This window comes from Rissa tridactyla, chromosome 3 (genome assembly GCF_028500815.1).
Source record: "Rissa tridactyla isolate bRisTri1 chromosome 3, bRisTri1.patW.cur.20221130, whole genome shotgun sequence".
Lineage (NCBI taxonomy): Eukaryota > Metazoa > Chordata > Aves > Charadriiformes > Laridae > Rissa > Rissa tridactyla.
In genome coordinates, this window is record NC_071468.1 from 77,227,126 (window position 1) to 77,242,297 (window position 15,172).

Consider the following 15,172-nt stretch of genomic DNA (forward strand, 5'->3'; position numbering starts at 1 on the left):
CTAGAAAATTAATGTAGATTAGAAGCACAGGGAATTAAATGAGGGTAGATATTGGTCGTTCTCTCTGGGCAGTGCTTTGTTGTGGGGAGGGTGTAAAAATAATTATTTTCATATTAAAGAATGTATATTTAGAAATAGAAAATTAGGAGCAATAAGAATTTAACAGACCACAATCAAATCCTAGCAGAGACAACTGAAACTACTTCTACATATTTCTTTTTAATTTTTTATTTTCCTTTTCTCCTACAAAGATTAAAAATTTTGAGTGAAACATCAAATATATGAACCGCGCCAGGTCTTGTTGCAAAATGGACTGAAGCATAAAGGGGAATAAACAAAGCTCTATATCAAAAAGATCTTGTTTCATTTTTGTAATGTCTGAATTGACTCAGAAAAGGATTTTTTTTCCCCTTTAAACAACCTGTAAGATTCCAAGTGTGATACAGATGTCCGCGAGTAGTCACAATAATTGCTTCTTTTAGAAAACTCAAAACCAGCTGCACTAAAAGGTGCTTTTTTTGATTGAAGGCCTGAGGCTGAGAGCAAAATTCTCATAACCTCAGTGGGATCAAGATTTTACACCCTCTGGCAAAGGGAACAGCTCTGCTTATCTGTTATTACTACTGCCAACATACACAACTTCTGGGTGTTATATAGCTAGAAGGGAAAGAAGCTATAAAAGAAAGGGAGGAAAAGTTTTAATATTTTAGAAAATATACCTCTATCAAGAATTTAATTAAAGCAATAAAACTTTTTTTGGTAGGTAATTCAACACCATTAAAACTCTTTAGATTGCTAGAATCCACTAAATTACTCTGCTGCTTCACTGCACTATGAACTATTAGTTTATCTTTAGTACTCTCATTAAGCATTTCATATTCTGTGTGTCAAATTTTTCAAAGCCTTCTTGAGGCTATTCAAATATCAAAATTGGAAATGTCAAATCTCATTTATAGCAACTACACTGCAGGAAAAAAAACCCTTAAATTTTAGAAGAACTATCATCAGTGATTTAAGGAATTATGGCCTTTTTGAACAAATGCATTGCATAGGACTTACAGATTACAAATATCTGCAGGAGTGTCTGTGATGACGCATTGTACTCATTTTTTTCCCTTGGCTATTACTGAGGGCTGTATACCTATTTTAAACCTCCAACTTGTCTCATACAACTAAAGATAGAGGGTGAAAAGAAATCATCCTGAAAGCACAGAATCCCAGGAAAATCCATGTATCTTTAATTCCAGTAAGTGAGAAAGCCATGCTAATCAAATCATTATCTTGGGCTAAGGCTACTGCAAACACAATAGCATTGGTGCTACAATATTATTATAATCTATTCCCTTTCTTTTCATGAAAGCTTACAAAGAAAGAGAATAACAGAGCAGAAGAAAAAAGTTCCAGAAGCATGTAATAATATGCACAAGGGAGGGAGGATGTTTAAGCTTTTCTTCAGCATCAGTCTGGCAGTCAAAGCTAGAAGGAAGATTCCTGAAATTTCACAGCACAGCCGGTGTACTTAGCTTTTCTTTGCCAGGCACTGATGCTCAGCATCTTTCCACCTAATGTTTTATTTTTCCAAAGAAGTAGATTAGCTCAAGTATTATTTTCGTCGTGTTAGTAGCAAAAAAACCCCAAACACGTTACTACAACTATGCTGACTAGGAAATTATTTAGATTAACTTTAGACATTTGGATAACGCTGTTTATAATTTTGGTTTTTTCCTGGAAACAACAGATAGGGAATTTTGCATTAATTCAGCCTTATCTCTTCAGCCTTCAAGACAGGTTTACAAACTCTGCTGCTCTCTCAGGGTGTCGTGTTGCATATAGACTGAAGAGTGAACACAGAACTACGTACAATTAAGAGCGTGGCATGGTTATGGTATGGCTGAAAGAAGAAAAAGTTCACCTGAACACTCCAGTTGATGCACATTTATTGTACTGATATTTCCAGCAGTGCTTGTGGCTCAGCTGCTAATGACTGCTGAGTAGGGCAGACATTCTGCGCACTCACGCACAGACTGATACTGGGCTTGATTATGCAGGTTACTGTGGCTTCCTGAAATATATAGCAGCAGTTGGTGCTACAGTATTTTCGTCCACTTGTGTTCTGCTTACAAACTTGTAACCCCTGAAATGCACCGGCAGTCTTTTATGACTTCGTGATTTAACATTACAGTGAGTGAGTTCTGGAGGTAAGAACCGTACACGTAAATACTATCGATAGAGCTACGAAGTAGACGCATTTCTTCCATCTTCCTTTTTTTCTTTCTTCAAAATAATTAGTATTATCGCTATTCAGGAAAAATCACTATCATTAGTGACATTAGTTAAGAAGAACTTACGTGCTCAAAAGGTTATTTATGTAAGCTTTTTAAGGTACAAACAGTTGCCTAAATGAAAGATTATTTCTTTTCCCTGTGAACCTTGTCTTGTATACCTACAATGTATGTACTACTATTGATTCCAATGTGATATAAAATTACATAGTTTATTTAAAAAATATCTGTTAGATATTCTGGGCTATAGGACCTTTCAGCCAGAAAGGCAATAGCAGCATCCCGTTCAGTGATATATAGAATACAGTTATTATAGTCCTACTGACTTTTTGCTTCCTTAGGAGGCGAAAGTCAACTGGACCAAACATCAGCAAAATGGAAAAACAGAACTGATATACAACAGTAGTGTGTAACACGTGATATAAGCATAGAAGTAGGGGCCAGTTAGCAGGAACAGAGAAATATTTAGTCCTTTGGAAAACTCTTGGCATTTTACTATACTACTCCTTGGATATTCCTAATTAATTACCAGTTTTGGTTTGGGGTTTTTTTGGGACTTAATTCTGTCCTATGTTTTAAATACAGTTCTGTCTCCTATCTTTCAAACCAGCATTCTCAGTCAAATTCTGGTTTATATTTTACTTTGAATCTCTATCATATTTCTCATCCATTACTGTCTCAAGAACCACTGACTTGAACCTTGAAGTCAGTTTCTTCCCCCTCTTTTTTTTTTTTTGGTCCTCTCCAAGCTGATTCTTTGTTCAGGAAGGTACTCCAGCCATTTGGAGCCCATGTTCTAAACAAAATTAAAACAGCCACAAGAATTTTCTAACGCCTCTACAGGTTCATGTGAGTAAGAACCTACCATTGCTTGTCGTTAATTGTTTTTACTGAGACACTCCAAAGCTCACTCACACCTATTCTGTATAAATACATATAAAACGCATGGCCCCCTGCCATTAGAACAAAACATTATAATCTACGTAGCAATATGCTCCCAGAAAACATTCCTTTAGAACATGGTTGCTGTTGTTAAGACTATAAGCTTTGTAGGGTAGGAACAACTTTCTCCTTACATGAATTTATGACAGTAGAGTACAGATCTATAGGTGCTACTGGAAAATAACCTAACAAAAAAAAAAATCAAACAGAAGTGTGAATAAAGAAACTGATCATTAAATAACAATGTAGAAGAAATTAACGCCAACAGAACAGCATACAAACATGCACTGGTGTGGGCAACGCTATTTACGCAAACTGAGTTCTTCATAGTAGAGAAAAGAAAGAGCGTGATAGCAGTACCAGGGAACTGAAGGGCGGTAACGGGAGGATTGCTTGCACCGCCAGGCAATAACAGCAGCATTTCTGCTCCAAGTTAAGAATGTACTGGTGGAGATGGTTCTAAAGGGGGATTCAGGACATGGTCACCTTAACTCAAACGACGGAGTCAGAAAGGTCACAAAAAAACTATGCACTGAACAGGGATCCAAAGGTTTTCCTTTTGGGGTTTCCTTTCCAGACAAGAGTACTCACCACGGTTCTTTGTTTCTACACATGTAAACATTCACTTATCTGTTTCACAGGAGCGCAGAGGGCAAAATGTTCAAATTTGTAATTTTTTTTTTTCCAAGAGAAATGCTTTAAATGTTAAAGAGACAGCATGTAATCAGAATGTGTAATAGAAGAAAATAAACTACACCAAAATATTATATACTTCCAAGCTAAACACTCAGAATACTAGATTATTTTTTTTAAAAAAAGATGGATAATTGCCCAGTATGGAAAAACAAATACTACTCACAAATGTAAGAATTAAATACTGAACCTCAGAGAGGGTGCACTGTGCATCTTCTTGCCCCTTCACAGGTGTCAATGACATTCTACTCTTGCATCACGGAATCAGAAAATCAACACCATCATTTATAAACCCTGCAAAGTCCAAGGGGGGAGGGAGGGTGTAGTTACTTCTCTACTTTTTACCCTTCAGCTTTTTGCAGCAGGGAAAAACCCCTACTAGGATTACATACAGAAGTTCTAGCTTCTCTCTCCGTCTTTGAACTAACTTCTCCAATACTGGACTGATTAAACCCTACAGATGTGATTGCATCCTCACACTCACTAATCACCACCACGGAATCCTAATCAACAGCCAAAGAACTAACCGGAGTGCTCAGATTGTTAGTACTTAATTATCAAAGCCACGACTGTAACTATCGGTTTCCGTTTTTTAAGATGGAAATTTGAAAGTTAAAATCTCATTTACTTGGGCTAAACTTCTACTTTTCTTTTGAAATAAATACTTAAAATTAAAGCTACAGTTAGTCTAGTCTGTTCTTGTGCAACCCTCTACAGTTTCTAACAGATTTTCTATTCTATTGTGATATTTCAAGTCTGACTTACCCTATTCAATTCAAATGCATAAAATTAATTAGTCATACAATTTATTTTGAAGTCATTTATGTATTTATGTATACAAAGAACAAATACAATTACAGAATTGAAAACGCAATTAGTAAGTTAAAAATACAGCATGATCACACACTCATTTCCACTGAAGTGGCAGAAAAACTTTTTATTCCCAAAGGAAAAAAGACAAAGCCTCAAGGCTCAACTCAAGACAGAACACCTAAAGCGACAATCTTCAGACAGAATAGATAAAATTAGACTTTCAGTATACCTACTGTAGTAAGTTACTAAATACAGACTAATATAAATACATTTTTCTTCCTGTAAGCACCTCTAATATTCCTTTGCTGTTACAATCAAGAATGGTAGATATTAAAATGTTTAACTGCTCAAGAAATTAAAGTATACGACATGGTAGATTGTTACATTGAGGAACAAAGGTCTTAGAAAATTTCAAAAGGTAGTCAAAGTTAACTGGATAACCTGCAAGTTCTCAAGACCTGTGTTTCCCATGTGTCACAAAAACCCTTGAAATGCTAATAGATGGTCTTGTGGTCCGCTGTGCTAAATACAATGCGTCCCTGTGAGCTCAAATACTGCGATGAGCTCACGACTCTTAATAATGCAGGTGAATAGATAACCTCTCAACCTTATTGAGCGAGTCCAGCGTAGGGCAACCAAGATGATTATGGGACTGGAGCACCTCCCTTATGAGGAAAGGCTGAAAGAGCTGGGACTCTTTAGCCTGGAGAAGAGAAGGTTGAGGGGGGACCTGATTAATGTTTACAAGTATCTAAAGGGTGGGTTTAAGGAGGACGGAGCCAGGCTCTTTTCAATGGTTCCCAGCGACAGGACAAGGGGCAATGGGCACAAGCTGGAACATAGGAAGTTCCGTTCAAATACACGGAAAAACTTCTTTACGGTGAGGGTGACAGAGCACTGGAACAGGCTGCCCAGGGAGGTTGTGGAGTCCCCTTCTCTGGAGATTTTCAAGACCCGCCTGGATGCAGCCCTGAGGGATGTGCTTTAGGCAACCCTGCTCTAGCAGGGGAGTTGGACTAGATGATCTCTAGAGGTCCCTTCCAACTCTGAAGATTCCGTGATTCCGTGATTGAAGACCACCATAAGTCAACCCAATTGTCATTGTCTGCCCTGAATTTTAAAGGCATTAAACAAACACCAAAAAACAACATACAAAGTCATACAAATCATCCTGTCGGCCCACAGGATCAGACAAACCCTATCTGAGGACCTGCAGAGAAGGTGCAGGGCAACAAAGATGGGAAAGTGCTTCACCTGGGGATGATCTTAATTCCCACACCAGCTGAGATTCCTCAGCCTTTCACACTCAGGTCAAACCAGACGCCTGCAAATGCAGCAGTGGCATTGCATCTTCAGTATCAAATACACTTTCCATATGAGCAAGGACGACTACAGTTTTATCCCCAGGCATGCAAAACTCCACAATTAATACTCTTGGCCTCTTAGTGTAGTGCAGTTCTTAACAAGCAGGTTAGAACACCTGCTATTAACAACCAAGCCATGCCTAACTGAGAAATGCAACTTCTAACCACTCTTTCTGAGCAAAAGGAATCATAATTTACACATAGGTATCATCTTCCCTTTTCCCTTTTTCAAATGCATCTATCTCTTTTTATTAGCTTATACCCAAAAAACACCACACACCTGCCCTGCTAATTTGGTCTGCGTTAACAATACACAGGATCACTAGTATTCCTTCCCTCCAGCAAATCAGAAAATAGTGAGATCGTTCATTGGCAATCATTCTTCTCATACATTTAAATCTAGCCTAAGAGAAAGAAATTCTCTTGCATCACACATCACGTAGACATATGATGAGAACCCTCAGCCAGCAACAGAGGAAGAGTTCCTCAGTTAAAAAGAGCTCACTAGATGTAACCATTTTAATTTTTCGTTATTTGACTCCATGTAGCGTTAGAATATCAAGTAGAATATTATTTCTTCTTCCTTAAAATTCTTTCTTAGGCTATTTCAATAAAAGATTTCTTCATCCAAAGGATACCATTACAATTGCCATTTTCCCAAATGATTCATAACTGTGGTAGAACAAGAACTCTCTCAAGCAAAAACGCAGTGTGCCATGAAAAAATTATTTCTGACCTATAAAGCATACCCACAGGTTTTAACTTTGGTGTACTCTCAAAGTCATCAGCAAGTGACAATCACCAGCACGTTTCAGAATGTGAAACTGGTCCAACTGGGACTCAAGCTGGGCACGCCTGTCCGCAGCCTGCTGAGAGAAAGAAGCGTACGAAGCTAAGTGCAGCGTTTCCTCTCTGGTGCCACTCTAAAAGGAGATCAACCAGACCATTAAGTCACGAGCAAGCATGGTACAGGTGCAGGACCTTCAAAGGGCTGCTCCATTTATGCATGACTAAATGCCTAAATTACACCTTGTTAAAAAAAAAATAAAAGAGTAAATCAAGTTTGTAACACTCCTAACTTTCTGCTACACAGATCCAAGGAAACGAGATGTACACAGGGGGAGGGTAAAGGAGAAAGGGAATCATCAGGTATTTTGTGGTGGATAAAAACTTGGTCCAAGTGTTGTTGGGTGTGCATACAGTTTTTGTCTCCCTGTTCAGATGTTGTTGAAACAGTAGACTTTAAAGAAAATGTCAATGAATCCTCATAAGCACTATACATGACCTCTGGGGTAATTAGCAATCATTCAAAAGCAACAAGACTAAAATGTTCTATTCTTTATTACTGTCAGCTCTTGTCTTGATCAGCATTTTAATAAAGATGGTTCATTGCTAAGACAGTTTCATGAATCAGTCATAATTACATTCTGACACGCAGTGAATAGTAAAGCAAAACTAAATATCACTTCATCAACCTTTCTAACCTTTATGCAAGTATTAACTGTAAATAATTTTTACACAATCTTACAACAGAAAATCTGCATATTTCTTAGCTTTGTGCATACCCTACCCTAACTGAATATCCTGTGACCTATACCTGAAAAAAATCCCCTTACAATCAGGCATAATTACTTAGTCTTGCATGATATTCAGGTGTTGCCTTTCACAGATCAAATCAACTTCCAGTACAAAAGGCTATTTGTTCTACAAAATAGTGCAATGCTTTAAGGGGTTAACTAAGTTTTTTCACAGTCTTTTCCTCCATATTCTTCTGCAGTAACGAAATATGGGAAATTGCTACAATAGCCTTAGACACTTCATGCTTGTTCGAACTGTCAACACTTTAACAAAACAATAAAACGCAAAAAGACACACAAACAAATTTTGAGGAAAACTTTCAAAATGTTATCTGAGAACATTGTACAGTATCAATGAAACTAATCACGCTCAGGTCAATTTTGAATGACAAGCTTTTTATTTGTGAATTATTTTTAAATGGACCTACAGCATGAAGATCTGGGAAGTGAAATACTGCCAAATATGATTTTTTAAATTAATCTTTTTCTTACACTTGTGACAAGAACATTTAAATTTTAAACTGAAGAGTTCAGCAGAGATATATTTAGAGGCAAAATTAATTCAATGGAAGTTGCACAAGTTTACATTACAGCCGTCGAAACTTTAACAACTAAAAAACCCCACTATTCTTGCTACCACAAGGAACATACGATGCATTGTACAACTTTTCAATAACTTATTTTAATGTCTAGCTACAAATCAGCTACCCCCTAGGAAGAGGAAAAATAGACAATTAACTTGTAAAATAATGGTGCATGAATAAATACAGAGACTCTTAAAATGTACTGTTTTGTGAATAGTATTTCAGATATTCAGACAAAAGTGAAAGAATTCAGGAGGTACAGATGTGGCTGTGCTGGGTAGGAGACACGTAGCCTCTCCTTTTTCCAGCCAGGGAGCAGAAGAATAGCAGAGTAAACTTCCATGCAGTAAGAACTAAACTGAACAGCTCTCCCCATTTCACAGCCCTTAGGGGGAAGAAAAAAAAAATAAATAAAAAAAATCTTCCTCACAGACTAAGTATAAATACAAAGAAAAAAAAAGCCCAACCCAAAACCAACCCACAAACCACTGTATAAACATTCAGTTTTGCTAAAGAACCAATAATGACTGAAACTTTCAATCTGCTAGGTAAACAAGCTGTGGTGTTCTGTGAAAAACAAAGGCCAAGAGTTCACTCCAAATTTATAACATGATGTTTTGTAAGCTAAGGGTCAAATTTGCCCCTAATACATGTACTTCATTGGAATTATACCCTGGATTAAACTATTTGTCTAGATTTCTTTTTTGCTCTTGGTTTTCTTTTTAACGTTTGATTTGTATTTCTTTTCCCATTATTAGCCTTTGCTCCTGCCAGAACTGTTGGCAGGCAAGGAAAAAACAAAAAGAAAAAAAGTAGTACTGATTTACGAAACTGGATTTCCCAGAATAAAAAAAAAAAAAAGCGATATAAGATCTAAACAAAGGCTAAAGATGGCTTACGCTTAGCTCTGATGAGGTCCACTACCTCATTACCAACAACTGAAAACTTCTGATGCATTTTGTTTCTAGGGAATCCAAAAGTCCTTGCTGTAAAGCAGGCTGGGGGGTGCAGGGGCCATTCACTCTTTCTGTATCACAACCATTATGTAAGAAGTATAAAACACTGCCTTTATGCTGCCAAACCACAATGACTCTTCTTACATCAAAGCGTTTTCACCACTAGGGTTTTTTTTCTCTGAAATTTATTCAAGCCAAGGGCAGGGAGACAACAATTCATACACGCTAATTACACCTAATTATCTATTCCTTTTTTTTTTTTTTCCACCAGCTTCGGCCAGTGCTATTTGCTATCTGGGTTTCTCACAACCTCCCCTTGCCCTGTCCATCCAGCTCAACAGTAAAGTCTTTGAAGAAAACAGTTGTGGCTTCTTAGAATTTTAACAATATAAGGTTCAACTCAAATTAAATTATTCTATTATTAGTTTTGACACATTTATGTGTTAAATATGAAGGCCTCTTGGTTAATTTGGCAAATTCCTCACATCTCTTCATGGCTAGAACTGCTGGTAACACCCTCTCTTGTAGGAGCTTCTCCTCATGCTTTCTTTTCATGATCTAAATGAAATGTTTATTGGATTAAAGTTCTTCTCTGCAGACCTCCACGGTGGCCTGTGACAAAGAGCTTAAAAGCTTTATTAATTGGCTCGGGCTTTTTGGAGGGAGGCAGGACCTCATTTCACATTACATCACAAGCAAATAAAACTGCCACGTGTAATTAGACTAATTTACCCTGAAACAGCAGGAATCAACTATTCCATATCTATGATATGCTTTGATTTACTCATTTTAATCAAGGAGTAAACAAACCAAGCAAGAACTTGGAAAACCCTAACGATTAAAGGAAGTGAGAAGGCAGGGAGCCCGATGCTGAGCTACAGTAGCAACTATTTTATCCTCAGTTAAAGTTTTGATCTGCATCTAAACAAACTGTCTAGGAGCAAGCATGTAAAAGACAGATGCAGATGGTAAACAAGCTGAACAGCTTAATATCTAGGGAACGCACTAAAGCAATAGGTACATTATAAAATATTGTAACAGTCAAGTGCTCTGAACTACAGAATTCAAATAATCCTGTTTAAATTTAACACACAGGCACACACACACGCACAGAGGCTTAGAAGGCCGCGTGCAGAAAGGGCTGGTAACTTCTAATCTGACACCTTGCTTTCCAAATACAACATGTTGTTAGTTAACAGTCTTACAAATCTGTCAAACTAAAATTACCCTGAAATTATATTGATGCTCAGTACAAAAATAATCTCCATCATGCTATATTTTCTATTTGTAATTTTTTCCGTGTTTAATTAGGTATGCTTCACAAAAGATGAGTACTTCTATTACTTGCAGAGAGAGAGAACAAGAACAAATGCTCCTTCTACTTAGGAGTTTGCTTGGTTACATACTAAGAAGGGAAACAAAAGGCCCAACATCTTCAGTAATGAAAAAGTCAATTGATAGGCGAAGCCATCACAATATCAAAGGCCTAATCCCTGCAATTCTGACTCAGGTGACAGTTCACAGGGGTCAGAGTGGCTGACACTGACCTCAAAAGCAGGTTTTAACTATTCAACATACTGAAAGCTGCTGGGCTATCACACCATTAGACTGGAACAAACTGACAAATCAATTTCATCAAGGAGATGACTTTTTTTTTGGGGGGGTGGAAAGAGGCAGATCCGCCAATCAACAAATCCCTGCATTTCTCACACAGGTGGTTGGACAAAAGCTGAATGCACCATCAAAGACATTTTACATCTACCAAATGCCTTTGTACAAAACTAACTCCCACAATTTCCTTAGGGACAGCTTGAAACGTTTTAAACAAATATTTGTCACATATTTAAACCCAAGTTACCAAAAAGCAAAAATACTTTTAAATTCCTCCACTTCTTCCTTTGAATAAAAGGGTATATTTTAATAAAAACCAACCGGAGTAGATAACAATGTAAATAATTATTTATTAACCAATTTCGAGAAAGACAGTGAACAATACAATGTATAAAAATATGTTGCTTTCTATTTGAAAGGAGTGTACAATGCTTACTGTTAAAGGTAATTTTAACCAAATATTTTTAAAATAAATAATGATTTAGTCCCTAATAGCAGAAGAAAAAAAAAAAAAAAAGAGTTTGCTATAGGAAGTTTACTGTAATTTCATGTCCTACTGCTAACAGGTTTCTGGTTGATTCTTTAACTAAAGCAAACAATTCAGGTAAGCCAAAGCCAAACATTTTATATTAAAACTGTACCTTTTAAAGGTATACTCAGGCTATGAAAGGCCCTAAAACTTCCTGACTTTCAGTTAGAATTTAGTGCAGTGCAGGTCTACTGCATGAAGAAAACTTGACAAAATGCAGAAGTTACATATTTGGTATTTCAACTCAGCTTGACATTTTAAAACTTCACACTACAGTTCCAGGAAACCTTTGGAAGCTCAAGAACTGCTCATTTAAAAGTTATAGACTCTACAAAACAAACTATTTGAGAAACTTTCCTTCCTGATTGTCCAAAGATTGAATCATTGAATTAGTCACTGCATTAGAATTAGGATTCCAGAACACTTAAGGCTTGATATAAATGTCTTCATTAAACATCTGAAAAATTAAAATGTTGCCAAAATTACTGCCAAACCAGTAAATTAAAGCATGCTTTCTTTTTTTTTTTTTTTTTGGAAGACTCTCACTTCAGATCTTATATCAAGTTGTTACAGATACACAGCTTTATTTGTAAACCAGTTTTAAAATGTTTAGAAATTTTTTGTATTTGTTATTGGTTTAGGTTAACAACTTTTGGAGTATTTCTGCTGTAATCATTTGAACAAAGTAACTGTAAGCAATGAATGTTTTTCTTTTCAAGAACTGCCTTTGTTAAAAAAAAAAAAATTACCAAGGAGTTCCATGCACTTTAATGCACTCGGTAAGAGATGCTACAAGATTAAAAGCTCAATCAGAAGTGACTGAATCTAATTGCAATTATAGAATTAAAAGATTTTCCTTCCTAATACTTCTTATCTCTTTAAAGCTCTATCTTTATACAATTTCATGGACTGAAGAAGCACTCTCATCTGTTGCAGAAACAAAGCCCTTCCATAAAGAATATTGTGTCCCAAGGAATTTTAGCCACAACAATGAACCGATCAATTGAGAGCTTTTCCCTATTTATGAAAACTACCACTTTAACTCACAGGATTAAAAGAATCACTGAAAAATTACATCTCAAAATATTTCAAAAGATCAGGAAACTGGGATAGGTTCAGAATTGGGCAGGAGACACACACACAGGGCAGAAGAGTTGCCAATAGTCTTACTGGCCTGCCCAGCTACACAGACCTGGACATTTTATGTGGCCCCTAAAAATTGGAACTGAACAATTGTACTTCCCACTGCAGGCATTCAGCAACCACTTGTCCCCAGTAATCTACCACCTAGAAAGGCAATACAGACAAACTTTGCCAGGTAACTTGATCTTCCCTAGAGTGCTGTTTCACCTTTTCGCTTATTCTACAGAAATTGCTTTGTAGTTTTCTTTGTGAGAAACAGGAACCCGAAACCAGATACTGGAATTATATAACCTAAAGAAAACAAAAATTACAACAAAATCAAGGATGAACACGGGTAATTCTAGATGTAGGAAAGAAACCGTTTCTTTGGATCATTTGAGGAAAGAAAACAGCCTGAAATCTATTTCAAGTGAAGCATCCGTTCACAGAAATGTACTGCCATTAGTTTCCATTCATCCCATCTTTCCAAGAATATTTAAAGGAATTCGAAGCTCCTGTGTTGAACTTGAACTACTTTTAGTGATAAAGCCTTACGTTAAGATTTATGGTCATAAAAGTTAATTTCCCAAACAAACCAACCCACCCACCCATTCACCCTCATTCAGCAAACCCCAAAAAAAAGCCCTACAGGAGGCTCTGAGTCCAGAGAAAACTAAGACAGAAGTTAGTCCAAGTTGTCAAAGCCACCGCCAGGGAACACGTTAGGTGACATCGACACTACCACAGACACACGTGGCAGTTGGAATGAGGTGAAGGTACAGAAGACAGTAAATCACATATGCAAGCATACAGTGTAATATTTTTCCATTATATTTCCATGCAAAACCTTGGAAAGAGACCCTAAAGTCACACACGGAACTATACACAGCTGATGCAGAAGCTATTCCATCATTAACACCACTGCCATGAGAAAAGATACAGGGATGCCACAGCACGGATTATACATACATTGGGGAGGCCTAAATCTGCATTTCTCAAACAACTACAGCCAGGGTATCAACTTAGTTCTATCCATGCCTTTGTAATGTAAAGGCCACCTGTTAAAATCTTACTTTAAAATACTTTCCAGTCTGTTTTTTTTTAATGCCTAATTCTGATGTGTTGAATTAAAAATGCAGATTCAGAAATTTTTTAATTATTATTAAATTTTGCCATTACCCTTCCACTTTGCAACTAAGGTCAGCGAAGCATTTGTTGATAAACTTCCTCTGATCCACCTTTCAGGCATTATGTTTTTGGGAAAGAATCATGTTACATTGGTAACATTTATTCAAGTGACATTAAAGACAGATACATTTAGAGCACTGTTAAAACACAAAGATGTAGGGGAAAAAATGGTGACGTATAATCCCAAATTTTAGAAAGGCCCTTGTGAATAGAGTGTTGAGTGAAACTTTTTTCTCCCTTCATTCATCATTATGGTGTTGTTTGTCCATCTCTAGTCTGGGGTGTGCTACTTCTTTTTTGCACTACTCTATCCTCTGTTGCAGCTCTAACCCAACCCACCTTTAGGTCTTTTCTCAGCGTTTATCCACAAGGTCCCTTCTAAAAATTTAGATTATCCAGATGAGGTGTTCTGTATGCACAAACTACATTTCACTTTTTTTTCCTTCAGCTAGCCAAAAAGAGAAAAAAAGGAAACTACAAATAAGCATACATGATAAATGTTCTTTAAGTCTGATCATCAGTGAAATTAAAGAGTGTTACATTTATCCAGGAAGAAAAATAAGAGTCAAACAAGGAAAGACACATAGAAGAGAACGAATTGCCACGGATGTTGCATTTCAAAAAGCAAATGCATATGAAACTACTACTGTTCTTGAAAACACTCTATGATCAGGACCTGTCCTGAATCCAATGCAGACAGCTACAGAATAAACCCCTTTCAAGAATCTGAAGTGGAAGTGGTTGTTCATTTATTTTTATGTTTCTTACTTTTCTAAAGCCATCCAGGTAAGAACCACTTTCACCAGTAACCTCCCTGACTTTATACACAGCCATTCTGAGATCTATAGGAGTGCCACATTCATGTCAATGGCATGTTAATTTTGAAACCTGGTAATTGCTCAGATGTCAACATTAGGTGGGATTTTCAAAGGTGCTTAGGCAACTAAGCAATCTTATGTTTCCAAAATGCCCCGCTGAAAACCCAGGACACTGTCAACTGCTTTACTGCTGACTACCTTAACAGAAATATCCAACCAACGTGTCTAATCAGCAATTCCAAATTTCCTCACCTTTCTTTTATCTTAGATATTGATATAGTTAACATTTATGTATTTATGCCGGCAATACTACTGTGAGGTAGTAGGGAAGCATTTGTTATTTCCGTTGTACATGTCACGTCAATCCAGGCGGAGCAGGACACAGACACTGTATGCTAGCCCTCAATAACGTAACAATACAATCATAGCTTGTGAATTAAAAATATCTGTGACTTACCCAGAACTTCGAGGCATGAGTTCAGCATATGCTCTTTTTAATAGCAAAATAAGCACTGACTGTATTATCCAGATCGAGAGAGGATGCTTCATCTTTTAATCTAAATGAAGCAGTTATAGTTTACGTCCCGTCAACCACAACATGCAGACTCCAGGAAGTTTGCTTCAGAACTGCTGCTTGTTGAACATTACATGGAGCCTCACAGATACCCTTCAGAAAACCACTTACACACAAGA

At 37.0% G+C, this 15,172-nt stretch overlaps 1 protein-coding gene across 7 annotated transcripts in view; it reads right to left on the reverse strand.

Moving 5' to 3' along the window:
• The window catches only part of AFG1L (AFG1 like ATPase), a 78,048-nt gene that overhangs the window by 25,604 nt on the left and 37,272 nt on the right, over window positions 1-15,172 (reverse strand). The window lies entirely within an intron of this gene.